This window comes from Thunnus maccoyii, chromosome 23 (assembly GCF_910596095.1).
Source record: "Thunnus maccoyii chromosome 23, fThuMac1.1, whole genome shotgun sequence".
Taxonomy (NCBI): Eukaryota; Metazoa; Chordata; class Actinopteri; order Scombriformes; family Scombridae; genus Thunnus; species Thunnus maccoyii.
The window spans coordinates 20,592,100-20,619,677 of record NC_056555.1 but is presented as its reverse complement, the minus strand read 5'-3'; the positions used below and the strand labels follow the sequence as shown (position 1 = coordinate 20,619,677).

The window sequence follows — 27,578 nt, the reverse complement described above, 5'->3', positions numbered from 1 at the left end:
ATCAATGGAATTTATAAAGCCTGCCCCTGTGTGTGTGTGTGTGTGTGTGTGTGTGTGTGTGTGTGTGCGTTTTTCTGTGTGTGTGTGTGTGTGTGTGTGTGTGTTTGTGCGTGGAGCAAAAGCGTGACAAACGCGTCATCTCGTGTGCGAGAGAGATAAGCTCTAAATAATTGCGGTCTGACAGGCCTGAATAATGGCCAAATTAGACAGAAGGTGCACATTATTACGAGCGGCAAACATTCAAGGCTGGTTTGAGATGTAACTGGGCTTGATTAAGGCTCCGATGATGATGATGGTGATGATGATGGTGTGTAGAGACCCCACACACACACACACACATGCATACACACACACACCCCACCCTAATCCCATTTTCTCTCCTCCACTTTTTTCCCCTCTTTCTTCTCTTCTCCTGTGGATTAGCATGGCGAGCTGCTCCACTGAGTTACCTGTGGACGACCTCCTGTTGAGCAGCAGCCCACACACTGAGAGTAAAAGAGGGATGAGCAAAGAGAAAGAAGATGAGTGGGGGTAAGGAGGGGGGGGGTGTGCAGCCACGGCCGTTGATAATCAGTGGATAAAAAGAGAGCTACAAGGTCAGGGAAAGGACGTGGAACCAGTTGGGTGAAGCCGGGTTTGTGGTGAAGCGCTGTGAAAAGGAGCGATGGCGGGGAACAGAGAGAAGAGAGAGGAGTGGCGGCTTTGATGTCGATCAGCTTTAGATTTGGTGTTTTGTCTGTGCCGCGGTTACGCCACGCTCAGGTAGAAAGATGAGAAAGGCCTTTTTTTTTTGGAAGCCTTTTGCTTGGTCGATGCTTACCTGAGGCCCAACCAAAACAAGGAGCCTGTATCCGCTGCACGGATCAGAGCTGTGGTACAGCATGACCTAATGGCAGAAAGACAGGCTGAAAAATGACAGAATCAAGCATGTAGTGAAGGAAAAACAGACCTAAAATCAATTTCCCCACCTGACATAAACCTTTATGGCATAAATCACAGCATATACCAAACTAAATTACATCAAACTGGTGTGATTTTGCACCGACCTTTTAAAGGAAAAAAAACAGAATTCATGCTTTTTTCCCAAAATAACATGGATTTTTAGTTTACTGCTATTAGTTTTCAAATAGAGGGTAGTCTCCTTTGACATCAGTTCTAAATGATTTAAAGTAAAGGATTTATGATGAACGGAAATGCACGAGCATGTAAAGATGCGGCATGTTGGCTCAGGTGTTTGTGCTGTTGTCCCACAGCAAGAAGGTTCTGCGTCAAGACCGTCGGGATTCCTCCAGGTGATCTAGTTTCCTCACACCTCAAAACTCTGTGAATGTGTTTGCTCAAACTTGTCATGTGACTCGTCTGGCGTGGGTTTATCTGGGAATACTGAGCATAAATGTACAGTGGCTCCTGCACAAACACAAGTTTAAACATAACATAAAATGAAGACTTTTCTTTTTAATTGCTCTTCAGAGATGAACAAAGGCGACATGTAGCAGATGTACCCTGCGTCTCATCCGATGCATAGTTAGCTGGTCTTCAGCCCTCAGTGACCCTGAATAAGTGGGTATAATACATAGATACAGTGAATTAAACTGTCCCTTTATTATTAACAAAAGCATGTTCGTGTATCAACCAGGCAATTATGAACCTAAAGCTACTTGACTGCATATGTGGTGCCAATAGCTAGGAAGATGTAATTTAGAGATGACTTCAACACCAATAAATCCTAAAAGGTGTTGTAATTGATGGTGTGGAGCCATTTAATAAGTGAGTAAAGCTTTCTCTGGACAGAGTGCTTGCTCACCAGCAACGGCGATCATTCCCAACATCAGAAATTCATTTTCAGGTCAATTGAATCCAAGTTAGCTTGGATTACACTGTATCCTCTGATGTACTGTTGTTGTTTTTTTGTCATAAAAATCTTTCCTAGTGAGATGATTTTTTTTTTTTTTTCACACACTGAATTCTTTTGGAACAGAACTCCCCAAATCTATTTCAGCCACGCGTCTGATATCGCCAGGAGTGATCAGATCCAGATCACATCCATAATCTCCGCACTGATCACTGCCCGAACAGACGGTTATCGTGAGCGATAGTGATTGGGAGATTAGTGTTTTTTAAATGCTTATCTGTGTAGACCTCCTCGAGGTAGTCGGGCTCCAGAGCCTCCATTCAATTGTAGCATCAGATCAGAGACTCAGACACACAGATCCAACATGTTGGCTTTTGGGAGGAGGGAGGGAGAGGATGGAGAGGGTGGCTGGAGTGGATCATGTACATAATCACTTGTTTATCACCAGAGCATCTTGCCAAATCACTAAAACACTGCTCTAATCACAATAACCAGAGCAGCTGCAGTTTTCCTCCTCTGTGTGTATCTTAAACCTGTATGGGGGTCAATTGAGGGTTTGCTACAGGTTTTTGAGACATGATATTTTGGGATAAAATCAGCTTGTATATTGATGCTGATATTAGACATCTTTTGAATTTAACCACATTTAAGAAACACTTTCACACTGCTTTGCTTTGCTACTGTCAGTTAGATAACAGGACTAAACTGAAGTCTGTTTGTAGCCTAGCTCAGGTCCATCAAAGGTATCCTCTAACAACCGCAAAGCTAGCTTATTTACTCATTGTATCTTGTGAATTTAGAAACAGAAAACAAGAAACTGTACTTTAATGAGCAGTTAGCTTGCGCGTTGGGGCATTTTACTAACCAACAACATCTTGTATGTATCGGTTGCTAGCTTAACAAGATAGCTAACAAGCTAATGTGACACAACGTTTAGATAAGAACATCCAAGAGTAGTTGAGAGTGGTCTTCCTCTACTTTCTGTCTCGGTGCTACAAAAGACTTTTGTGTTATGCTATAATGGTCTTGTGCTAATATTTTTACTGAACACAGAGAATATATTGATATTAATCTTCTCTTTTAACTCCAGGGAATACGTTGACCAAAATGTCACAAAGTCAGAGGTATTCAAAGTTTCAAACAGGAACCTTTTTTTGCAAGGTTGAAAGTTGTTGATTCTCAGTGGTATCTTCATACTATAGCAACACTTTCACATTGCAGTGAGTAATTTGATTCCTTTAAACATAAAATATAGCTCTTCATGCTGCTGTAATTGTGTCGTACAGAGGAAATGTCAAGTAAATTGTAAGTATTCAGTATCTTTCTCTAAGTTTCTTTCTTGTGACAGAAAAAAGTCTCTAAAACAGCACTTACTCCATTATGGGACATGGAAACTGCTGCTAATGCTACTAAGAATAACATGCATGCATCCTTTTGTGAAATCTGATAAAAAAAAATGTCACAAGAATCAATTGAGGCTATGATCTCCCCACCAATACAACCGGAGTCATATCGATCAGTTCTGTAATAAATATGCAAACTACTCCCACGCTTCACCTTGCCTGCCTGTCTGCCCCCCCTGGGCCAAAAGAAGTGTAGGCCGATGTCTGATCCAAGTGTATGTGACTGAGAGAGTTTTTCTGCTTTTGGGATCCGGATGAGATCAAATCCTCCGTACACAAAAAGCTGCCTGCTATGTATCTGCTGTCCTCATCTACCTTGGCCTGGTAGGAGATGTTCTAGTGCCAGTAGCACGGAGGGGAAACTCCAAACACTAAATAAGCCTCATCTGCTCCCAGTGCTCAGCTGAGATTAGGAGGGGAGAGGAGTAAAGGAAGCCAACGAAAAAGGATAGGAAGTGGAGAGGAAAGGAAAGGAAAGGAAAGGAAGCCAGCAGGAAGAAAAGGAAAAGGAACCAGTATCATGAAAAAGAGGCCAGTGGAAAGAAAAGGAAGCCAACAGAAAGGAAAGGAAACCATCAGGAAGAAAAGGAGAAGAAACCGATAACTTGGAAAGGAAAGGAGAAGATTAGAGAGGAGGGAAAAATAAGGGAGTACTTTGTGAGAGGAGGTAAAAGGTAAAGAGACAAGAGGAGAACTAAGGAGAAGACCATACTTGGGTGTTAGACGGGGGAGTTCTGGCTTTTTTAGCCAATACTAAACTGCTCCACGCTTTATAACTCCCCACTTAGGAGCGACGGAGTCGACCCAGCCTCCTTCTGGAAATGACTGTCTATCTTTGCAGAGAAGCGCTTGTTTTTTGATTCCATTACCCAGGCGAGGTGTGGGGTGAGAGGGTGGCAAATGGGGGAATTTGGGAGTGCTTGGCGAGCGGGCGCATGTGGAGAAAAGCCAGTTTGGGAAGCAGCGGTGGAACCACAATCTCTGGAGTCCATTCTGTCCCTGCCGCCCTGTGATCCCCACAGCAATTAAAGCAAGGAGAGAGAGGCCACGGGAAAGTCCAAAAAAAAAAAAATGACGCCTACGTGTAGATGTACGTAACAATGTATTACAGTCTGTACATACGAAAAAAGGTGCATAAAGTGAGATTTGTTCGCCGAATCCTTGAAACAGTGGTTAAGATGGATACTTAAAACAACAAAGTGAAGAACACTTTGGGTTTTTTTGAGTAATCTCTTGACTTAACTGTGTTTACCTACCGTTTGAATACATGTGATAAGAAATATGGAAGCCCTTTGACTCGATTTTGAGGTCATACTTATTATGACAACTGTACGGCTGCAACTTAATATTATTTGAATATCTATTTAGCCTGTTAATCATTTCGAATTCAATAATTATTCATTTAGTGTCTAAAAATCATGAAAAATGGCCATCACAGTTTCCAAAAACCAAAGGTATGACATCTTCAAATCGCCAAAAATCTGCAATTTACATCAAATATACAGTTAAAAAAGAGAGACGCAGGAAAATCTCAGAAACTGAAATGAGTGAAAGTTTGCATTTTTGCTTCTTAAATGACAATAAATTGATTTGAATTTATTTGGATTTCTCACTAAAACTCTGCCATAAGAATTTGAAATAGGTGTTTTTTTTTAAACCCTGAAAAAGTTTAGGACTTGAAATAAAGAGACGATATTTAAAGCAGTTCTTAATCTGATACATTAAAATATGAAGTATTATTGAGTTGTAAATGCTTTATTGTGATTGTGGAAGCAGCATATTGCTTTATATTGCAGGGTAGGACAGAAAAAAAGGCAGTTAATGACTAATCTAATCATTTTTTTATGCTTAATTTGTAAATATTAATGTAAAACGTGCATTTTTACACTACGGTTCACTATGTGTAGATCAGTGAGAAAATCACATTTAATCAATTTTCAGCTTTGGCTATAATACAGCAAAAGAAAAATAAGTTAAATTATAAGTGAAATTATATTTATTTTGTTGATATATATCTTCAAATCAAATTCTTCTTTGTGACAAAGTTCTGTAGGACTTGGTGGTCAGATACGTCTAATTTGGGGGGTTTTTTATCTCATCTTATGCTATATTGTCTATATCAGTGTACTTTGGTTTAAATCTTTAAATCTGGTCGTGTTTATTTATCTTATGAAAACATAAATTCATGAAAGATGAACCGAAGCAACACCTACACACAACAGTCAAAACTTTCACACATTTGAACCTCCTCCAAAAGATTATAGAGAGTAAAACGGAATTTCACAAAGACACGCACCCACTGAATTCTCACTCTGTCACAAACCCACAAACACACTTACATCATTACCATAACAAGTTTGTATCTATTCTACTTTTCCCCTGGTGGATATAACTTGTAGAAGTTTCGGTATTTTGATCTCTGTGGTGTTGTATTACTCCTACACAGTCCAAAAAGAAAAAAGGAGGAAAAAAAAAATAATAACACCCTCATCTGACCAATCACAAGACAACAATAGTGAGATTGTCTGCATCCTTCATCGTAGGATGATCCTAAATACACATCACATCTCTCCTCACACCCCCAGTTTTCACTTTAAGTCCAATATCGCCACTCACTCTTTTTTCCCGTAGCTTTAAAGCAGTGCCAGTGGCCACCCACTCCAACTCTTATCCCCTCTTCTTCCCCTCTCCTCCAATGTCCATCAGTCATTGTTTCCTTCCCATCCTCCTCCTCCTCTTCTTCTCCTCTCTCTCCCCTCTCCTCCCCCCAAAACCCCTCGGCTTTGATCTTGATTTCTGACCAGGAAATATCTACCGAGGGGCCGTACAGCTACAATAACATTCAATAAAAGAACACAAGGGTGGCTGAGACCAGACCGCTGATAGCACCACGATTTATGGGCCCCGCTCACTCGTTTGCTACAACACCCGGACACACAAACGCACACACAGACATAGGTTTATATCAAGCGCATTGCCTCGTGCGCTCTCTCGTGCTACATGTGTTATGTATGAGTATCTTGTCTTGTCTCTTTCTTGGCTTAATTGTAATCGACACAGTAATAAGTAAACTTATAAACCTTTGATATGGTTCTGGTCTTGTCAGTTTCCAAAATCTGCAGTTGGTGTAACTTTTGCTTTTTACACAAACCTTTTTAAAAATACATCATATGGTCATATTTTTGTGGATATTTTTAGTTGCCTCTGTGCATTTGGAAGGTCTTTGTAGAAGCCTCCACTTTTTCCTTCTCACTGTTTTCATATAGTTATATATAGAATATAGTTTTTAAGAATCCCTGTGACTTATTTAACATTTAACTTACCACTGGTGTTACTGTGAAGTTCAACACCACAGATGTTTGTTGGCCTTTCTTTCATTCTTTGATGCTAAAAAGAAAAGTACCTAGTATGAACCTTTGCCCTTTGCAGCACTCAGTAGACCTTATAGCTTTGATATGACGGTAATTTTGTCAAATTAGGTGTTTATGTTCATCCAAATGTTCTGTCTTTGCAGGGAAACTTCACATCTGTTTGTTGTTGGCAAGATTATAGCACAGTAGTTAGGGGGGAAATTAGTTATATTAAATCTGAGGAATAAAAATACCCAGATTTAAAGATATTGATTCCTGGCACAGAATTTCTTCCATCAGTAACTTCACTGGCGATGGGAATTGAGAACCGGTTCCAGTTCACAACCGGTTCCAAATTGTCCAATCCATCAGAATCGAATGCCTCCAAGCTTATCAATTCCTCTTATCGATGCATAGGTATGTGATGTTGATGGGGGGAAAAAAAGGTGGAGCTCAACTGCGAGGGCATTGCAGCCTCCGGACCGTCTACAGCGCACACACGCAAGAGAGTTATCTTTGGCTATCTTGTAATTCTTCTTCGAAAAAAGGCCGTGGTTGCAAGCATTTTTGATTTAATGAGTAAATAATTACCTTTTTGCGAGACGAATGTGAAGTATACTGTGAACTTTCTACGCCGTTAGTCAGAGACTAACGTTAGCACAGCAGAGCAGCAACAAACGAGACCAACACACACTGCAGCATTAAACAACTTAAACCAACTCTGAGGTGAGAAACAGAAAAAAGGGTAGGAAATAAGAAGAAAAATGACTCGGTGCTCAGTCTGTTTCACTTCAAAAACCCCGTTCAACGTCTTGGACAGCGATGGTTTTCCCCAAAGCTAACGGTTCATCAGAGAGGCTGCTCTCTACTGCTGGAGACATGTTAATAACACAGCAGAGCACTCCTCCCACTCATCTTGTTATTCTCATACAGACAGGACACTGAACGATGCTTTCAAATGAATTAATTCATTAATTAATGCAGGTAACTTTTGGTTGTGGACCATATATCTTATCTACCAGAATACGTTTCATATATTCATCACCATGCAAACTCATTGATAAACAGTGGAGATGATAAAACAGTTGTGTTGACACTGAAACCATGTGTAGGCCTACTTTTTTCCCCACACAGAAAAATGTTCAAGAATCAATAAAGAATCAGACCAATAGGCAGAATCGATAATGGCATTGGTATCAATAAAATCTTAACAATTCCCATTCCTAAACTTCACTTAAATGTGCTTTTGTGCGTTTGGAGGTTCTTGTTTCTGCAGAGAAACTTTACATCTGTCATCTTGGTTGAGCTTTGTTACTTGATGCTGGAAAAATTAAAAAAAAAAAACACTTGCTTTGGCCTGAAGCAAACTACATCAAATCAAACACATGCTGGGCTGTACTTGTTGTTGTTGTTGCTGTTGTTGACACTTGTCTCAATCCCCTTTGTTCCAATGTCCATATCACCAGCCCACCGCACACTGACGCCTGTCCAAACAGGACTACAAATGGCTGCCGTCCCGCACTCTTTAACATGGTGTGGGACTGTGCACTGCTCCTCAGCCTGCTCTGGAAATCCACTGTGACCAACGTTGTCCGACCGGACAAGAAAAGACAGTATCCCCTTATACCTCGACCCTGGAGGGCTGGAACCGAGTGTGACGCCGCTACCCACAAACCAGTAGGGTATCAGCCCCATTGCGCCCACACTCCCTTGGCCAGAGCGGAGCGGCGCCGTTACGGGACACACCTCTGGGATTCGTTCCTCGTCCCGCTTGCGGTCCCGCCGCGGTTATCTGCTCAGGGCCAGGGAGCAGGGACAAGCGTGGGAGGGAGGGGTTGGACCAGAGTTGCGGGGGGGGGCAGCACCGATCCATTTTAGGACGGTGAGGGATCATCATTGTCTCCCGTCTCACCCTGTCACTTACTATTACCAAACCACTGGCTGACATCCTGTGTATTTCTGTGTGTGTGATTCCACAGAAACCGTGCTGGATGTGTGGTCTTGGCATCGAACTCGCACACGCGCACTTTACAAGCCCTGCACACACTTTCTCTTTTCTCACAAACACACACTCCGCATACACAGACACACTGTCATCACTACAGGCGCTTCTCAGCAAAACCTACACATCGGATTGTGAGTGGTACAGCTCTTCGTAGCAGACTGTGTGTGGGAGGGACAGAGCCACAGGCGCTAAGTGTCTCTATAGCCCATGTGAAATCACATGTAGGCTGCGATGAGCCTCCAACCATACCAGCCACAATCACATGGAGAAACAGAGGGAGAGGGAGCTTTAGAAGACCACCAAGGATAGCAGCATGGCACAGGATGCCTGGGCTGTCTTCATGTTAAGGCCTTTTTCTTCACTGTTCCAAAGTATTCACCACTTAAAACAGATTAAGAGCTTGGGGAATAAACAGGCCCGATGCTACGAAGTGGGGAAACACAGGAGGAGGGTTTCGGGAATTAGTGAGCAGGACGAAAGGGAAAGAAGCCTTTCAGGAGATAACGCCTCTAGAAGTAATCGGGATTGTTCCAAAATATTAAGGCACTTGTGATGAAACAGATAAATGGGTGAACAAAAAATGGGGGTAGAAAGGAGACATTTGGATCGCTTCATGAGAAAGAAGATCTTCAAAAGCTCAGTTTTGGACTCCAATTAATAGATAAGATCCTTTAGTGTTTTTCTTGTTATTCATATACGTCCCTTAACTGTTTATTTAGACTGAAGACCACCGTCCATAATATCCCCTCCGTGCATTACGTTCTGCCTCTTTCTGTTCGTTTTGGCTGGTTTCGGAGACAGAGGAGGTGGACAGTATCTGAGCTGAGGGTGATGAGTCTTTGCTACTGTGCCCCCGTCCTCTTCTTTCACATTTTCCCATCCGGCGTCTGTAGGGACATTTGTGCTAAGAGTGGGAGAAGTGCATCTGATTAGACCCCGTGCATCTGATTAGTTTCCTATGGGAAAGACTGATGTAATGGTTTGCCATTTTTGGCCTTTTATTAGTCCGGATACAAGTCAGTCAGTGCAGTCACTTCTGATATAATGGATATGATGTAGTTGACTGAAGTGGTTGCCAGTGGAAAACACTCATCACATAAATATACATGAATATCGAAGCAATAACACAAAGTCTCAGAAAAGAGAGAGAGAAAGGCCGGAGTCGTGGTGCCTCTGCTGATTCCATTATTTTGTACATCAAGACATTTCAAAGTGGATCATCGCACTCAATATCATGGCCCATTTCTCACACAGCATATAGAGAATCCTTGTTGGTTGCCAGTTTAACCCATTCTTAGAGAGTAAACTGGTCAGGGTAAAACCAGACTTAGAGAGTTAACTGGTAGCACAAAGCAGAAACGGTGTTGCTAATGTTTTTTCCTGGAGTTTAATGTACCTTGCACACTGATTTTGAAAGATGTTCAACTGTGTTTGAGGGCTGTTACATTCAAGGTTCCAGATGTCAAACTTGACAATGTTAGGTGACTGACCTAGCACCTCAGAAGACTCTAATCATCCAATCATCTGCACAAGAGATGAGCAGCTGTATAAGAAAATATCTGGTTCTTTGATTTAAAAAAAGGTCAAAGGGACAAGACTGTGCACATAAAAACGTCAATTTATTTATTCATATAGCACCAAATCACAACAGAAGTCATCTCAGGGCAGTTTTCACATAGAGCACGTCTAGACCGTACTCAACATTCCCCCATGAACAAGCACTTCGTGACAGCGGTGAGGAAAAACTCCCCTAGGTGGGCGGCCATCTGCTTTGACTGGTTGGGTTGAGAGAGAGAGAGAGACACAATAACAACAACAATAATAATAATAGAAACATGACTAATAATAATAATATCAGGCGTGGGCGTCAAGCAGTAGCAACGGGGTCTGCAGCCAAGTTCCACTGAAGCCTGCGATTCATAACCAGGCAGACCGCGACTGTGATCCATAGAAACCTGAGAGACAAGAAGGTACAAAAACTTTAAGGAGGAAAAGAACGTAAGGAGAGGTCGACTACAACTCCCAGGGAGCAATTTGGTTAATCACCAAGTTTTCAAATCACTTCACTGTCAGATTCAGGGTCAAGTTTGGTTGAAATCAGCAATGATAGTGCAGTGTTTTGTTCCCAACAGCAACAACAAAGCATTTGGAATATGGTTTCCTCTTCTTATGGTAAATAAGGCTCCTGGGTATTGTACTAATGAACGCCATTCAATATACCAAACTGATGGAGAACACGTGATTTCTCAAGAACTATGTTAGAAATAATTTAAACCAATGGCCTCAACATAAATCTATAGTATTGTTACATCATCTAGATGGTCCTCCTTCCCTTTACCAACACCTGCTATTAATGTGTCATGTGCCAGGTAAGTTTTTAGTTTCCAATAGAGAATTTGGTCTAAATTCAGATTAAGAGAATTCAATTCTGGGCACACCTGTCATGAAAACGCAAAAAAACTTCTTCAGTAACATACTTCAGTAACTATGTCAGCATCACCCTTTTGTAACGTCAGTGAACTTGCATCCCAAAGTTTTTGACTCTGGTTGTGAATTTTATGTTGAAGTCAGCACGCTCACAGAAAGACAGCGCTGTGTTATGGGATTTGACAGAAAAGGTCAAAACCGGGTCGGATCACCGCCAAAAAAAAAAAAACCCCACTGATGAAGCTGGGAGTTTGGAAGCAGCCGCACACACACTCACTCAGATCAACAAAAGAGAAAAAGACAGTCAGAAATTGAGGGGGAGGCTGAGTGAGTGAACAAAGTGGATGCTGGTGTTAATCCCTCATCGATTCAGTCATGCTTCTTTTTTTAACATTTTTTATCTGTGGGCATTGGGGACCTACAGAAAACACAGCTGTCTTTAAAATAACATTCAACTAAGTTGCCATAATGATGGTAGTGTTGATAATAGAGAACGCCACCAGCGAGCGCGGTGGGCGTTATTGTCCCTTATTGGGGCCCCCCCCCTCCACCACCCCACCCTTACTGGTTTGATTTGCACAAAAGATGTGAGAGGGAGGAAGATGATTACCATAACAAACACACACTTGCAGACGCACTCTTCCCTGGGGAAGTGTCAATCTAAGTGGGAGAGTATGTTGACATTTATAACCATATGGGGAGGGACATGGTCGCTATTTCTCAGCTGTTTAACTTCAATTAGGGAAGGAAGGAGGGGAGAAGAGGGAAGGGAGGGGAGGGGGGGGGGGGGCGAAGGAATGGGGACGACTTGTTACCGAATGGTTAAGTGGCAGCAGAATAGGCGCTAAGGGGGGAAACACATTTATGGGTGTCTCCTAAAGAGTTTGCATTGTGCCCCGGCCTTTGTGGCTTCACATTGATGGAGGACTGCTGATGGCTATAGGAGATTATGTATTGACGGAGGATGTTAATGCGGACCTGGGCCTTTTTTTTTTGCAAAGAGTGATTACACTGGCGAGGCCTCACATTGCGAGGAAGTTACATCCATTCACCTGAAAGCCAAAACAATATCTCAGACCTTTTCTTTTTTTTTTTAAGGTCAGCGTCAAGAAACGCTGCCCAGAACATCTCGAAAAATTGAGATGGTAGATCCCGACGGACCGGACCGAGAATGAAAGACAGGCAGAAGAAGAAGAAGAAGAAAAAAAAACACCAATAATAAAATGATGAGGAGGGAAAAAAGGTCCTATTGGACAGGAAATAAAGTGTGCTGTCAGTCAGTAGCCGGAGTCACGTCTCCCAGGTTATTGCTTATTGTTTACTCCCCTCTGTAAAGGTCAGAGGTCACGGCGACCACATCTATTTTTCTCTCCCGCCCACTCGCCCCATTCTTCTCCAAGCACAAGAAGGAACAAAGAGGGACGGTGGGGGCGGAGGGAGAGAGGGATGGAGGGGGGCGGGGGGGGTGTGTGTGTGGTTGGAGGACGAGTTGGTGGCGGCAGCGGCGGTAGCGGTGGCGGCGGCGGTGGTGGTGGTGGGTGAGGGGGAGTGGAATTAGAAAAAAAAAATATAGAAAGGGAGAGCAGCGATCAGACAGCGCTGATAAGGAGAGGAGGCAGGGGCGGGGTGTTGCTGTGAGCTTTTGAGGGGGCGGCGGCGGCGGCGGTGGTGGGAGGATGGTGGGGAGTGTGGTGGGTGAGGGTGGGGGGGTGATGTGTGTATTCAACTCCGGGCTGACTCCTCTTATGCTAATACAGCCAATTTCCTCTTTTATTTCATTTCTGGAGCCGAAATCTGCGATCTGCGATAAGGTTGCCGTGGCGACCGCCTGTTCCCCGGGCGGATGCGGGCAGCCGTGTGATGGAGATGTGTAAGTCGGCGGGAGCAGCAGGGAATGAATAATTTAAAACTCCACCAAACTGGAGAGATAAGAGAGAGCAGGGCTAAGGCCTCTCTCTCTCCCCCCCCCCTCTCTCTCTCTCCCCTCTCTCACACACACACACACACACACACACACTATCCCCTCGCCATCCATCTCTCTCTCACTCACCCTTCCCCACAATCCATCTCTCCACCTCACCCCTCTAACTCTCAATCCCTCCTTCCCTGCGCTCTCTTTTTTTTTTTTTTCCCTCCCTTCTCTTTCACTTTCTATTTCTCTCTCTGGACATCTAAGGCTTCATCCTCCAAAGCAAGCTGACCTCCAAGGTCAAGGGCATGATGGGTAATTGAACTGGCGGTTTGGGGCAGCTGCTGGGAATCGGGCCTACGGATGATACAGCAGAGACGAGAGCGGATGGCGGCGGTAGTGGAAGGCCCACGCGCTCACTCTCACTCCAATTCAATCTCAGCTCTTTCTCCTCCTGTTCGATTTAAACGTGATGAATTCTGAACCGCCGCCGCCGCCGCGCTCCAGCTGCCAAGTGTGCGAGCATTCAGCGAACTTCGTATACTTCAAGTTAAGCCCACTTGGCTCGTGTCATTCTTACATTAGTCTTACATTACTCCCAACAACAGCCGCTCTCCAGCGCACAATGGCCCAACACTTGAATGTAACACATGCTTGGAATAGTTGAGTGTTCCAGCTGAACGGTGCTCCTGTGTAAACACACTGAGGCTTCAACGGTGACACGTTGTCCCGAGATACGTGTGTGTGTGTGTGTGTGTTAGTCATTGGTTAGCACAGGTGTGGTAGTTTACTAGAAACAATATTCTCCTATAAAACTATTTAAAACACATGTTGCTGATTTTGTGTTCAAGTCTGTTTAGCTGTTAGATGGTGTATTTTTTTTAAATATTATTGAGAATCAACAGTGGAAACGTCAACTTAAGGCACCAGTAATGGAAAGTAACCAAGTATATTGACTCAAGTATTATACACACAGTTTCAATGTACTTGTACTTTAGTATTTCTATGAAATTTTGTACTTTTCACTCCCCCTTTACTTCTACTTTACAGCTATAGTCACTTTGCAGACAAAACATATGATCATCTAATATAATTTTTACAGAAGCGGCTGCACTAACAGTATTAAAAAGTAGTCAAAGTTATAATAGCTCCATTTCAACCAGCTAAAACTTCCAAGTGCAACATACATGTTATAATAATTCAATAATATAAAATACAGTCATTTGCCATAAAGGGTCATTCTGTATAATGAGTACTTTTACTTTTGATACCTAAGTACATTTTGCTGTTTCTACTTCTATACTTTTACTTAAGTAAATTCTTAAATGCAGAACTTTTACTTTTAAGAAAGTATTTTTTCTTTTACATTTGAGTATCTCTACTTTTAGTGAAGGGTTTGAATACTTCCTCCGCCTCTTGTTTCAACTCTTTTGCCATTTAACAATCACAGAAGGAGAAATCCACCATTGTAGAAGCAGCCAAAGGCTTTTGCCACCCACAGAAGCCCTAATATGATCAAAACCACACTGCTGATTAAATAAGGGACATAAATCAGAGTTTAAAACGTATATATCGTAAAGATTGATGAATTCATTTCAGGCACATTATCTTGGGATAATTGGAAGATGATTTAGCAAAGACAGGAAATCAGGAAGTTGATGCATGTTAAGGGCGAGTGGGGTGAACATACAGCAGTTTATCTCAACTATTAGAATAAACTCACATATATGGATGAAAACACAACAGTGTGAGAGAATCCTCAAAAAAGATTTTTTTAATTCAGAGTTTCTGGAGGCGACCATGCAGGTCACCGACTCGGCCACTCAGCTGGTTTGGGCAGCGTGTGTGTGTGCGTGTGCGTGTGTGTGTTACGTTACAAGCTCGACTCCTGTCTGTCTGGCCTGCCAACCTGTTTTCATTCCACAGCCTTAGCCGTAGCACAAGGCTTTATCTCCATGGAGATAAACCGTGGTTATAAACACCCTGCAGGTCATGTCCAGGTGAGGGGTTCACGGCGAGGTGTGGCTGGACGCCGCCCACCTCTCCCCACCACCCCCTCAAGCACCACCACCACCACCACCACCACCACCACCACAAGCTCCTTCCCTCCCTCCCTCCCTCCATGGGTGTAGGGACCTGTCCTAGAAAGACACAAGGTGGAGGGAAAATCTGAACAAAAAAGCTGATTCATAAACAAGCCACACAGGGTGCCCGCACAGGTAATCTCAGCCCAAGCGTGAAGCCTTCATCCCCATGGCGCCAGGAGGCAGCCTGCCCCCGCCAGGACGCACACACAGACACACACACACACACACAAAATAACAATGATTTTAAAAAAAAAACAATATATCCTTAACTTTTTTGGGTACATTTCACTTCCAAACTCACAAAAGTAAGCTTTTTTTTCTTTTTAAAAATGTGTTTTGTTGCACGTAAACTCTCTTAGCACCATCTTTCATCTGAAAACAAGATCTCAGCCCACATCCTCCGAGGTCTTCTTCACATCAAGGGGATCAGAAATGTGTTTTGTCTGCCAAGTGCAACATCTTACATTCCTTCATCTGACCCGTCCTACTCACACAAGAAAAAAAAAAAAATGCAGAGAAAGACACGTACGGCAGCACAGCAACAAACAAAACTAAACATCTAAACACGCAGCTTCCTTTTCTTTTCTTTTTTTTTTTTCTTGCACAAAACACCCGCAGTTCCTCCACCAGACACATGGTGGCACTACGTACTTAGTGGAGACGCTGCAGCTCGGGTTCCCTCCATCCTGCCTTGAACATGGAGTCTCACCAGGCAGAACAGGGGCAAACACACACACATACATACACACACACACACACACCTTGCAGATACTCCAGATTACATTGATAATACCAAAAATATTGGCCCATAGAAATAATACAACACAGCGATAACAGAATGCTATCTGGTTTGATCATGATACCACAACTAAACGCAAGCAGAATATCAACTCTCGCAAACAAGAAATAGGAAACTGGGCCTCACATCACTGAAATGACAAAATAAAACAAGACTGACACCCCTACTATCTGACACAAGTGAAAGCCAGTAGCTCAAAAAAGCCGCCGCCGCCGCCGCCGTCGTCGTCGTGACGCGGCGGATGGAAATTACAAGTGAATTTTTCAAGTGTAGACTCGCTAAAGTGGCGTTTCAGCTCTTCTCTCTATGTGAGGCCATGTAAATAGAGCAGTTTTTAAGAGGCTTTCAGGGGCTGCGTGTGAGCAAATATGATTTCATTAAACAGGATATGAGCTCTCTCTTTTTTTTTTTTTTTTTTTTTTTTTCTGATGACTGTTAATCTAGATTAAGGTTTGTCTGGATATTCACAAATAGACGATGGAAGAATCACGCAAATTAAACACACCCCAGCTATCAAATCTATTCAAACAGGGTCAAAATATAGAGGAATTTTTGCTCTTTATTCAAACATTATTATCTCTTTAATTAAATTATTCCCAAATTATCTCTCTGTTAAAATTGTAATCTATATAAAGGAATAATAATAACTTTAATATATTTGTTTTAAATGAGGAGATTTGCCTGCATGGGATGCACATCAATCTGTTTTCTTTCTTTTTTTTTTTTTTTGAAAGGCACTGGTAGATTTACATTTGTTTAATTATGGGAGCTTGCGATCGTCTCTATCTGAACTGCGAGTGTGGAAAAAGAATTGTAGGGCCTCAATTAAATCTGATGTTAATTAAATCTGATCTTGTTTTGTGTATTAATCAAGCGGCAATTTTAATCTAGTGAATACACAGACTGTAATAAGAAATGTGGATATAGAGGGAGAGCAAGAATTATTTTAATTTCATGCTTGTGATGAATGTTTTTTTTTTTTTTTTCATATTTTATTTAGCTGACTTGCATTAGTTCCTAATCTCCCCCCCATCCACCTCCCCACCCCCCTCACCCCACCCTTCCTCCTTTTTTTTTCTCTCTGTCTCTCTTTATGCAATCAGAGCATCAAATTCATCCACTGCTAAATGTCTGCACACATATAAAGAGAATGTGAAGCAGTTTGCATGAATAGGCCTACATTCAATGAGGTGTCTTAGAATAACTGCTGGTGAGTTATTATGTGAGGAACTCTTGTGTGGAAAAGCTTTTTAAAAAAAATGAATATTGATGTATTAAAGCTAATATTTCATTTGTCCCCCCCCCCCCTCAAAGAACGCAAAAGAAACGAGGCTTGTTTGCACGTAAGCGCTCGTATTCTTTTACTTTTTTTTATGATTTAAAAAAAAACGCTTAATTTATCGTCAACTTCATCTGAATGTGCGTCTACCTATGAGTGTCTACCCAAAGAGGCGTGTATGCGTGCGTGCGTGCATGCGTGTGTGTGTGTGTGTGTGTCAGAGTGTTAATTATGTTTACATCAGCATTGAACTGCACTCTTATCAGATGTACTATTCCTTTTTCAGAGGCAGGTTCTTGGTAGAGTGACACCAGAGATAAGTGGGAAAATTTACTCTGTGGTCAGCAACTCTTTCCACAGATACACACACACACACACACACACACACACACACACACACACTTTTTATTTCCTCTGGTTATTTTAAGCAAATGTTCCTCCTGAATGCAGAGATAGGGAGGGAAACACAACCTCTATCCAAACCACATTAGGCTAATTAACAAACTCATTTAAAGCCGGAGAAATATTGATTGCCATACATTTGGAGACGTAGAGGATGGGAGGGGGGGGGGGGGAAGGGAGGAGGAGGAGGAGGAGGAGGTAGAGGAGGAAGTCAGGAGGAAATAAATAAATAAGAGTCTGGCAGGTGTATGTAAATTGTTTGTTGGCAATGGAGAAATTTAAATTACAGTTCAATCAGAGAGGAGGAGAGAGGGGGAAGAGAGTGGTGAGCACCCTGTGATTTCCCGTCTCCACGCTTAGTTGATATTTCACTGGGTGAGGATTGAGCGCTACGGGTGCATTTCACACCCTGAATGAGAAAGGCAATCTCGCTCAGCCGACTAGAACAATAATTAGAATGGAGATTAAATAAAAATAATTAGAAAAAGTTCATCTAGTTTTGATGTATTAATTATTCCGCCCCTGCTTTATTCCAAGTCTAATTATCTGCTTCAGTGAAAATGCCAAGATTTTCTGTGAGTCATAAAAAATTACATTCATGTAATTATGTCAGCAATTTGGGGGGAAGTCAGCTAAGCAGAGCGTCGGCTCTCTACTCACCCCCCCCACCCTCCTTCCTCCTCCTCCCCCCCCCAGTTTAAAGTAAGTAACTTCTAACTACTTATAACTTATAAGTTAATACAGTCCCTTTCAAGCCAGGGGTATAAATAATAGAATGCAATGGGAGATTATTTACTCTTTAAATGAGGAGCTGCTCTCTCTGCTCTCCCAGCTCCAGACACTTCCCGCCTTCACACTCACATGCTCTGCACACCACAATGAAAACAAGACGAGTTTTTATCCATTCTTGGTCAGTAGATAATAATTTGCATATAAATGGAAATATTTATTGTGACAAAAAATAAGGAAAGGGAGATGTAGGAAGTAATATGCTCATTTTTCAAAAACTCATGGGGCCCAACTGTGATATCTGTATTTTAGGAGTCAAGCAGTTTAAAAAATAAGACGAACTGAATCTTTAAAAAAAAAAAAAAAGGAGAGAGAGAGAAAGAATAAATAAATAAATAGCGAGAGAAGAAAGGGAGAGGGGAGCCGAGGGAACCTTTTTAAGATGTTTACTACACAAATGTGTAGTCTCCAGAGAAGACAGCGTCCTGATGAAATATGAGAGATAGCTGTCGACATTCTGTACTTTTCTCCTGGCTGTGTAGATGGAGGCAGGCAGGCTGGAGGACTAAGCTGTAATGACTTCCCTTCCTCTACCTGACTCACCGGGGGAAACCAATAAAGTTACAAAAATAAACTTTACAGATGTGGAAAATGTATTACCGAGATAGGAAATAGGTGACTACACTTGAAAGGAAATCGAATATTGAAGGTGCGCCTGGAAAAAAAAAAGAAAAAAAGCGGGGTGAAAAAAAGTTAAAGTAAGAACCTTTTTAAAAAAAATGCAAATGTAAATACACTTTACATTTATTTTATTCACGACTGTAAAGTACATAAAAGTGTGACTATCTTTATCTCTATTTTTTTTTTTTTTTTTTTTTTGATAAGTCACACAAGGTGGCATGGAAATGCAAACCTTGACTTACACAGTAATCAGTTAGACCAGTCACTTTGAAATGCAGAAAATACAGAATTTCATGTTTGGAAGAATGGATTTTTGCATGAAAATACATGCTGCAGACATGTTAAATGGGCTCTCATTGAAGTCAGGTTTGTTAGTTTTGTGCCTCATCTTTTTTGAAAGTTAAATTACCATTCATAAGCACCTTTTTAAAATTGGTGAACTACAAAGCATTACAATAAGAAAGTGCACTTTCTATTGCCTTTTTTTTTTATCAACCATACTGTTTGGATTCATTAAATTATAACCAGTATGGTGCAATAACTGTGTACATTGCTGGTTGGGGGGCTCCTATAGTGGAACGAATATGCATTCAAATAAAACGTATATAAGCGTATGTACACAGTGCAGATGTGAATAGGGCGGGTGTGGGATGCATGTTAGCCTAAACTGATTGAAATCGATAGGAAACAGGAAGAGGTGTAAAGTATTACATAGTAGGTCGTTCTGGTACAGCAGAGATGTTGGCGTGCTTGCTCCCCATGTAATGGCTTCACATGAGCATACATACATATGAGGCCCCACAGCAGCGAGCCCAGCGATAAGGGCTGAAGCTCTTTTGACTTTCTATTGACTTCTTTTTAGAAACCCGGGCCGAGACTCCAGCTGTCAGCGTTCCTGTTCCCATCGTCGCAACATTGTTCAGATTTTCTTCGACGTGCATCCCAAGTTTCTTGATATTTACGTGTAAACGGCGGCGTATTTGGATCAAATTCACATGTGAATTGACAAAATTTTGTGCTAGTGTTCAGTGTTTTTTAAATGTGAACATTTCCAGGGTAAAAATGTGCAAGAATTTTAGTCTTTTCTTGTCTCTGATGCAGCATTTAGACAATCGTGGGACGTGTGAATTGAAAAAGTTTCGACAGAAGATGCAACATTTTATGATAGAATTCAGTGTTTTTAAATTTGACCATTTTCAGGCACAAAAACAGTGCAATTTTTTTCTTTTTTCTCAGAATTTGACTGATGTCTTATCTCTGAAACGGCAATTAGACACATACAAATCCAACTCTTTGTTCAGCACTACTTTAATAGTGTTGGGATCCATTTGGCCTTTAAATTAACTTAAGCAAAAAATATATAAAAGGCTTTATTTTTTGTAGGAAGTATCTTGCATCATACCACTACATCAGGGGTGTCGGACGGCACTGACATGTTGGCACGTCATTTAAAAGACCAATATCAACCTGATTCATGTATAAACTGATACCCGTCTTACCTAGAAACTTTCGATTTGATGATTGAGACGTGCGCGATCCGACTGTTACGAGGTTTTGATCAAAAAAATTTGATGTGAAAAGCATTTGTACAACAGAACTGTGTATTTCAGAGATATATTTTCTCATCCTGTGTAGCCTTGTAGTTTCTCATTTGGTTTCTTTCTTTCGGCCCTCTATCTGTCTCTTGCATCTGCTGAGGAGACACCATGTAGGAGTGGTGGTTATCAGGCCCTGATCAATGCAAGCAGGAAACATACCGATTAGAATATGAACAGACCACAGAGAGAGGAAAATATGGCCATACACAAACACACATACACACGCAAACACACACACAGGTTTACTTAAGTCACTTTTGGGGTATGTACAAGACTTATATTAATTTCCTGGAGTCTTAACCTAACCCTAACCATAACCACTACTTGCCTAAAACTAACCCTTACTGTAACCTAACCCTAACCAATGCCCCAAAAAATCAGTGTTTTACCAATTGGGGACACGTTTTTTTGCACAAGCCGTCCACAATCAATTGGTCTTGAGTCTGGTGTGTGTCCCTGTAAGTGACTTAAGTCATACACACACACACACACACACACGCACACCCACACACCCCAACACAACTGTCCAAACTGCCAAGTTTTGAGTTTGCGAGATATTTCTATTTCTATTTATACGTGTTACCAAGAAGTCCATTTCTAAAAGCTCACATTCGCGTTCACATGAGCAACTTGTGATACTGTGAGTCGCTTCTCTTGCTTTGAGAAAGCAGCGGAGTGTGTGCAGGTTTGCTCTGCATTGTGAAATAGCTGTAACATAGGTTTGGTTTATAAAGAGGTCCAAGAGCTTAACTGCATTTACACCACCAAACATTGACTTTAGGCCGGATACACAATTCATGACTGAACAAGCTTTGAAACGATAGGTTCTCTTAATTTTTTTCCTAGTTGGATTTGACACTGTGTTGTGTGTTATGATCAGCTGGGATTGAGAACCACTTAATATTGAGGTTTGTATTTCTGATTATCTGCTTTTTTTTTTTATTCATTATAAATCAATTTTCTCAGGATTTTTAGAAATTTGTTGGACAAAACTGCAATGTCAAGACATCATATTAGATTGTTGGAATGTCTGAAGTCAATTTTACAAATTTTGTAGATTCAATTGATAAATAAAAGCCAATAATGAAAATAATCATTAGTAGCAGCCCTGTAACAACACCTGACAACCAGTTGGATCTGAGGAAATCTACTTGATAAGTTGGTTTTGGGTGTCAATAGAGAACATTTAGAGAACCCCACCCAACACACTTGAAAATTAAGTTTTAGAGCACACACACACTCTTGGGTTAACAGCACATATACCAGTAACATTTGGCAAGATCTACATGAAAAGCTGGTATTAGTGAAAGCACATTTGATCACAAACTATAGGGGTTGGGTTGAGATTTGGACATATACACTGATGGCTGGTTTGGGATAAAACACATTCAACCACTTGGTTTTTTGGGAGCACACAGTTCCTATAAAAGAACTTTTTTCCACTAATATAACACCTCAGGTCTACAGACACCAGTCACCTCTGAGTCACCACCTTTAGCTTCCTTGTGGGAATGCCACAAAGTGTGCGTCGGTTTTAGTGCAAATATGTGTGCATGTGTGTACGTTAGCTATTAACCGCATTAAGATTCAGATTAAAGGGGAAAAGCAGTACAAGCCCTGGTCAGTGAGTTGTGTTGACTTACCTGCGGCCTCCTGGAGGCACTCTGCTATAAAGTCTGCTTCAGATTGTGAAGCAGGGCCAGATAAAACATGTGCTTGAGTGTGAGATATTAATAATATGGGAATGTAGGGAGAATTTATATTGGAAAATAAGGTTACACTTATGGGAGGGATGCTGTATTTATGTCTTTGTTTATGTCTCTCAATGTAGTCCAGATGTTTTTCTACCACTAAAAAGGTACACTTTGGTCTTAAAATATCAAAAGATCAATTAAATATCAAAGACCGTCTCAAAGGTCCAATAATAAAGTAGCACTACATTAATGAGGTCAGTTGATGTTTTAGGACTGTTATGCCATAATGTTATGATGTAAATACACTTAAAAATGACACAAATGAAATTTTAACTCTTTTCCACAGCCTCACTTCCCTGTTCTTGCCAAGAAACATGGCTATTATTTTCCTGCAAAATACCCATTAACAACAATCAGTGACCCCATAAATTCCCAGTTGAGCAGCCAACAAAAACACAACGCAATCAATCCAATTTCTCCCTAAAGAAAAAAAAAAAATACTGCAACAAATTACTGCCACCCATTATTATTAGCGTTGCCATTTTGACTGTTACAAACCAGAGTCCAAAGATCATATCTGAGAGTCGACTTCCTGTTGTTGGAGCGGGTATTCTGTTTTCTGTTGTTATTGTTTCTGCAAAGCAATCTTTTTGCATATCCGGATTAGGAGGCACATAAAACCTAAAAGTGCCTCCGCCAGAGAGTTTTATGACAGATTTCTGACTTGAGAAAGAGTCATGATGGCGAAGAGTGTTTGCTTTAGATTGCTATTTAAGGCCAGTTGTCTTTGGCCAACAGAAGGCGCCAAGTGGGGGGGATTGAAAAGAGGGCCTATCAATTACTGACCTCAATGGTCAACCTCCCGACTCATTTGGACTCCCATTTTCTATCCATACACACACACACATACACACACACACACACACACAGCCACAGGTTAAGTCTGGGGTTTTGGAAGGATCCCAGGGTGAACATTAATTTCTTAATGCATTTTGGATCCCATGGGGGCTGTCCTCAAGAGTAGGCCACACGGGACCACTCTGCCAACTCTCATAATAGGATTGAGTGACTGTGTAGTATGTGATGCAAGTGTGTGTGTGTGTGTGTGTGTTTAGGACTTCACATCTTTGCAGTTAAAATGTTTGACACCAAGAGAATGCCAGTATAAACAACACTTTCTTTAATAATTCTCTACGTTTTCCTCTTTCAATTGTTCCCTTTTTCCCTTACCTTCTTGATAGTATCGTGTTAGTGGGTGGTTAACATCTACGCTGTGCAAAGAAAAATAAAGCCGTCATTAATTAGCAAGGTTGAGTTCCTTCTCTCAGAGGTTTGTTATTGCTATGTCTGAAGCGGGGAAGGAGACTGGCAGCTAATTGATCAACAGGCTCTCTGGGACTCGGTAATGATAATCAATATTGACACATGTTTTCTGCCCTCACCATAACTCATAAACATCCCAACGCAGGCAGCCGCACAACAGGCTGGGTATGTGTACGCCTGCGGCAGCCAAACAAAAACAACCAGCATGTTCAAATTTAGACTGGAGATGAAATGGAAAATGTCTGCTCAGACTAGTGTTTGGCTGCTGCGGGTTTCAGGGGGATGATTCTTGATACTCGTCATTTTAGATTAAAACTACAGATTGAACTGTTTTAACCATTATCAAAAACTCCCACTTACTTTTTATTCTTATTAGTAGGCCAAAGACTCACTAAATGTGTGACTATGACTACCATTGCAGCAAGTTCATGAGACTGTCAACCCAAGTCAGAATTATTCATATATGACAATTTCAAACTGCTAAACCAACATTTGAGAAAAAGGTTAAAAAAAGTGAAACAATCCGATCACAACTAAGCTTTTGACAGTTCAATGCTTTGCCTGTTGATGGGGGCTTTTAGTTTTAGATCTGGTCTAAATTAGAGCTAAACCAATAAATATATTGGTCAAATAATGACCAATATATTGGGTCACATGACCAAGAAACACAAACCCAATATATTGGTTTTGGTGTATAAATTTCAGCACAGAAATACTGTATATGTTTGATGTCCAGCACTGAAAAAACTGTTTTTTCAAGTGTAAAATGTTCCTCTCACTATATAAATTTTATTTTGTAAGTCTTAAAAAAAACAAATTTAAGGCACATACTGTATCAAAGATGCTAGTGTATGTTAGGTGTTTGAATCCTTGTGCAAATATCCAAAAACTTAGAGACATGAACATCAAGAAACCTGTAAATTCAAATATAAAGGTATATCAGCAACACACAATTGGCAGCTTTTGTCTCCAAAAACGATTCAGCTTTTCCAAAAGCGACAACATAATATGGCACCACTTTTGGAAGCAGAAGGTCGAGGTCTTGGTGGCACAAGGGGGCGATGATGGAAAAAAGAACATTTGGGTCACTGGGCGATTACCAACTCTCTCCATCACAATAAATGGACTCACACATACTTCCCCCCTCAATTAATGCATTAGAGGGGTCAGGGGTTATGTAAGCACCGTCCTCTCTGCCAGAACTGGGTGGAGAGTTATAATCCCGGAAGTGTGGTGCTCAAACCCGATTGGTTGTACATGAATGTTTAGCTTATATGTCAAAACCGAGCAGGGGAGTGCGAGGAGAAAACGCTGCAACTGGGGTGTGTTTTGGTGGTTGAAATGTATTGAAAACTTCAAAATATACATAAAATTTCACTTTAAATATAGAGAAAGGAATGAATTTTGACAGAGAGAAATAACCTTGACACGTCGCCCAGTTGACACAGCCTCCCATTGAGGCCGACTTTAAAAGCTTCCTTAACATTACCACCGCTATAAAATGTTCTTGTTCATGATAAATCACCCCAAACTGTCGGCTACTTCTCCCAGGAGAAACAGTGAAGGATACATTACATGTCTGACCTGTACATCCAGTAATAATCCCAGAAGCTTAACAGAAAATTGTAAGTAACTGAAGTTGTGTTTGGATAGAGGCCCTTAACAGGAGGAAGGCAACACAAACTCACGCACCGTACCACATACAGAAGCCCTTACTGTTTATTTATTCAAATAGCGCCATGAATGGTGTATTATGATGGCTTTCATCTGTCAGGTAAAGGTGTAACACTTTTTTCCTCTCTCCCTTTCTCTCCCTCTGTGTTTCTATTAAGGGATAAGCGAGAGCGCCGTCATTCGTTGCGCCTCGGGCCAAATTCCACATTTACGCTCATACACACACACACACACTCACACTCACAAAAGCTCACACACTTCACTAGTTTAAGCTTTCTAGGAAATGTGAGTTGACCCCTCCTTTCCTCACTACACCTTCCTGTAAAGAGACAAAGAGAAGTCAAGCCTGTGATACTTTGTGTAGTAAAAAAAAAAGTTTGCATGTCCTGTGGTCATTTTTGTTTCCGACAGCTTTACAATGAGCTGTTGACCAATAATTCATGAGACAGTGTACATATTGGTGGAGGCTCCACCTCCCGTCCACATGTTTGGTATTCATTACTTTTTCATCTAGCAGAACAGTTAGAAATGGGGGTTTGGTTCGTACTCTCACTCCCTCGATCAATCAGCAAACAGACAGTTGTTTGTTTAGATTTATTTGTGGAACTATAATGTTGTGTAGCTCTAAAGTTTGAAGCTAATTGCCTTGATTAAATATTCAACTATTTAAGTTTTCCTTCATTTATAAATGTTTTTATAACTGTTGTAATTTTGCTCTGACTTCCATTGGACTTAGTGACTGTGAGGAGTTGCTTATGTATTATCTTTTACACAAAACACAGTAATTATATATCATATTGACTGATTATAAGAGAATATTTTATTCTGGAAATTACATTTAAAAAAAAAAAAAGTGGCGGTTGTCTTATATTCAAGGACTCACGTGTTCACAACATACCTGTAACATCGGCTCCTACAGACAGTGTTGCATTATGGCTTGTTTGTAGCCTTATTGCTATGCTAGCAAACATATTATTTATTGTTAATCTTTTAGAGTCAGTCAACAGTAAAAGTGTTATAATGGCTCAGTTCAACTTACAGGATCACTGTAAAAAGGAGTCACTAACTTCTTCTGATGTTTTTATTGTGGAAACAAACCTGTGTCCAAATCATCTGTTAAGTAGCTGAGAATTACTGCTGTCACAGATCATAAAACAGACAGTCTGGAAAATGCTAACCGCTGGAAAAAAATAACTTTGATTGCTCCTAAGAGCCTGACTGGAGTGAGTATGACTGAAGCTACACAAATGTGATGATTTATGTTCTGTTTTTAAATTCTTCCGAAAAACAGGTTTCAGAAAAGTGGGGGGTCGTCTTACATTCAGGGCATCATGGTAATATTTATATAATTGGTATAATTGTATTTCTTAAATACATATCAGTTGGTCGCTAATGAAAACAACGCTGAGACATTTATTGCTGCTGCAAGGAATTGTATCTGGCAACGTCTGGTTTCCTTTCATAGAGGATAATGTTGTGTTTTCATGCCAAATGGAGAATGCTGTGAGTAAGGAACCATGTTTCCATGGCTTTTTTTGAGAATTTGTCCAGGAACAATTACTTATACTTCAGTTAAATTAGTTAACAACCTTCTCATTAGAAGTAATAACAATTAAAACCTTATTTTAAAACTAACTCTTCTCCACTGCAACCCCTAGAAGACTCATTTTTCTTATGCTAGAGTGTAACATGATCTCTCTCTGTGTATTGCAGTCCTTCTCACTGCCATCTGTGGGCACCACTGTAAGGTTTCCTCACACAGCTTTGACTCGGTAACTGCAGGAGTTTAATGCTGGCCTAAATTTCTCATGTGACAGCTCTGCTTAATTCATGTTTGCTCTCTAGACTTGTATTATAAATGTATCAGTGGTCTGCAGGACAAAGAGAATTTAAGTAGAGTTCAGATTGTCAAACAGGCTCAGTGCAACTTTAGAAATATTAATTATCAACCACAGGTTTAACTAAATTCCAAATCTTGTCATGCAAACAAGGAATATATTTGATAATCAGAGTGAAATGTTCAGACATAACATGAGAAGCACAACTGAAGCTGATACTGAACCTGAAACTGTAAGAAAAGAAGGCACGTTGCACTCCATCACCACCAGTCAATCATTCACCAATGATACCAGTTAAAAACCTCCCTAAAGCACTATTTACATTCCCTTGTATGAGTGTGTGTGTGCGTGCATATGTGTTTACAAGGGTAGTTGAGGCCATGTTATATTAAGTTTTAAGGGAGTGTGTGTGAAGGGGGGTGGAAGGGGGGGGTTACACACACAGGGACAGAGTCTCTTTCTCAGTGGCGATACTTTGAAGTCGGGGCAGTTCTCTCTTTGAGGTGGTCTATCCCTCGTTCTCAACAG

The 27,578-nt window shown here is 41.1% G+C and overlaps 1 long non-coding RNA gene across 3 annotated transcripts in view; it reads left to right on the top strand.

Annotated features, from left to right (window-relative positions):
• Window positions 1-27,578, top strand: part of LOC121890660 — a 243,482-nt gene that overhangs the window by 6,941 nt on the left and 208,963 nt on the right. Inside the window, exons 2-3 of one of the 3 annotated variants that reach the window (XR_006093874.1) lie at window positions 424-531; window positions 12,136-12,319. The exons of the other annotated variants lie outside the window; for them this stretch is intronic. This is a non-coding gene — a long non-coding RNA (uncharacterized LOC121890660). Of the gene's footprint in view, window positions 1-423; window positions 532-12,135; window positions 12,320-27,578 lie in introns of those variants that run through there. 3 annotated transcript variants of the gene reach the window in all.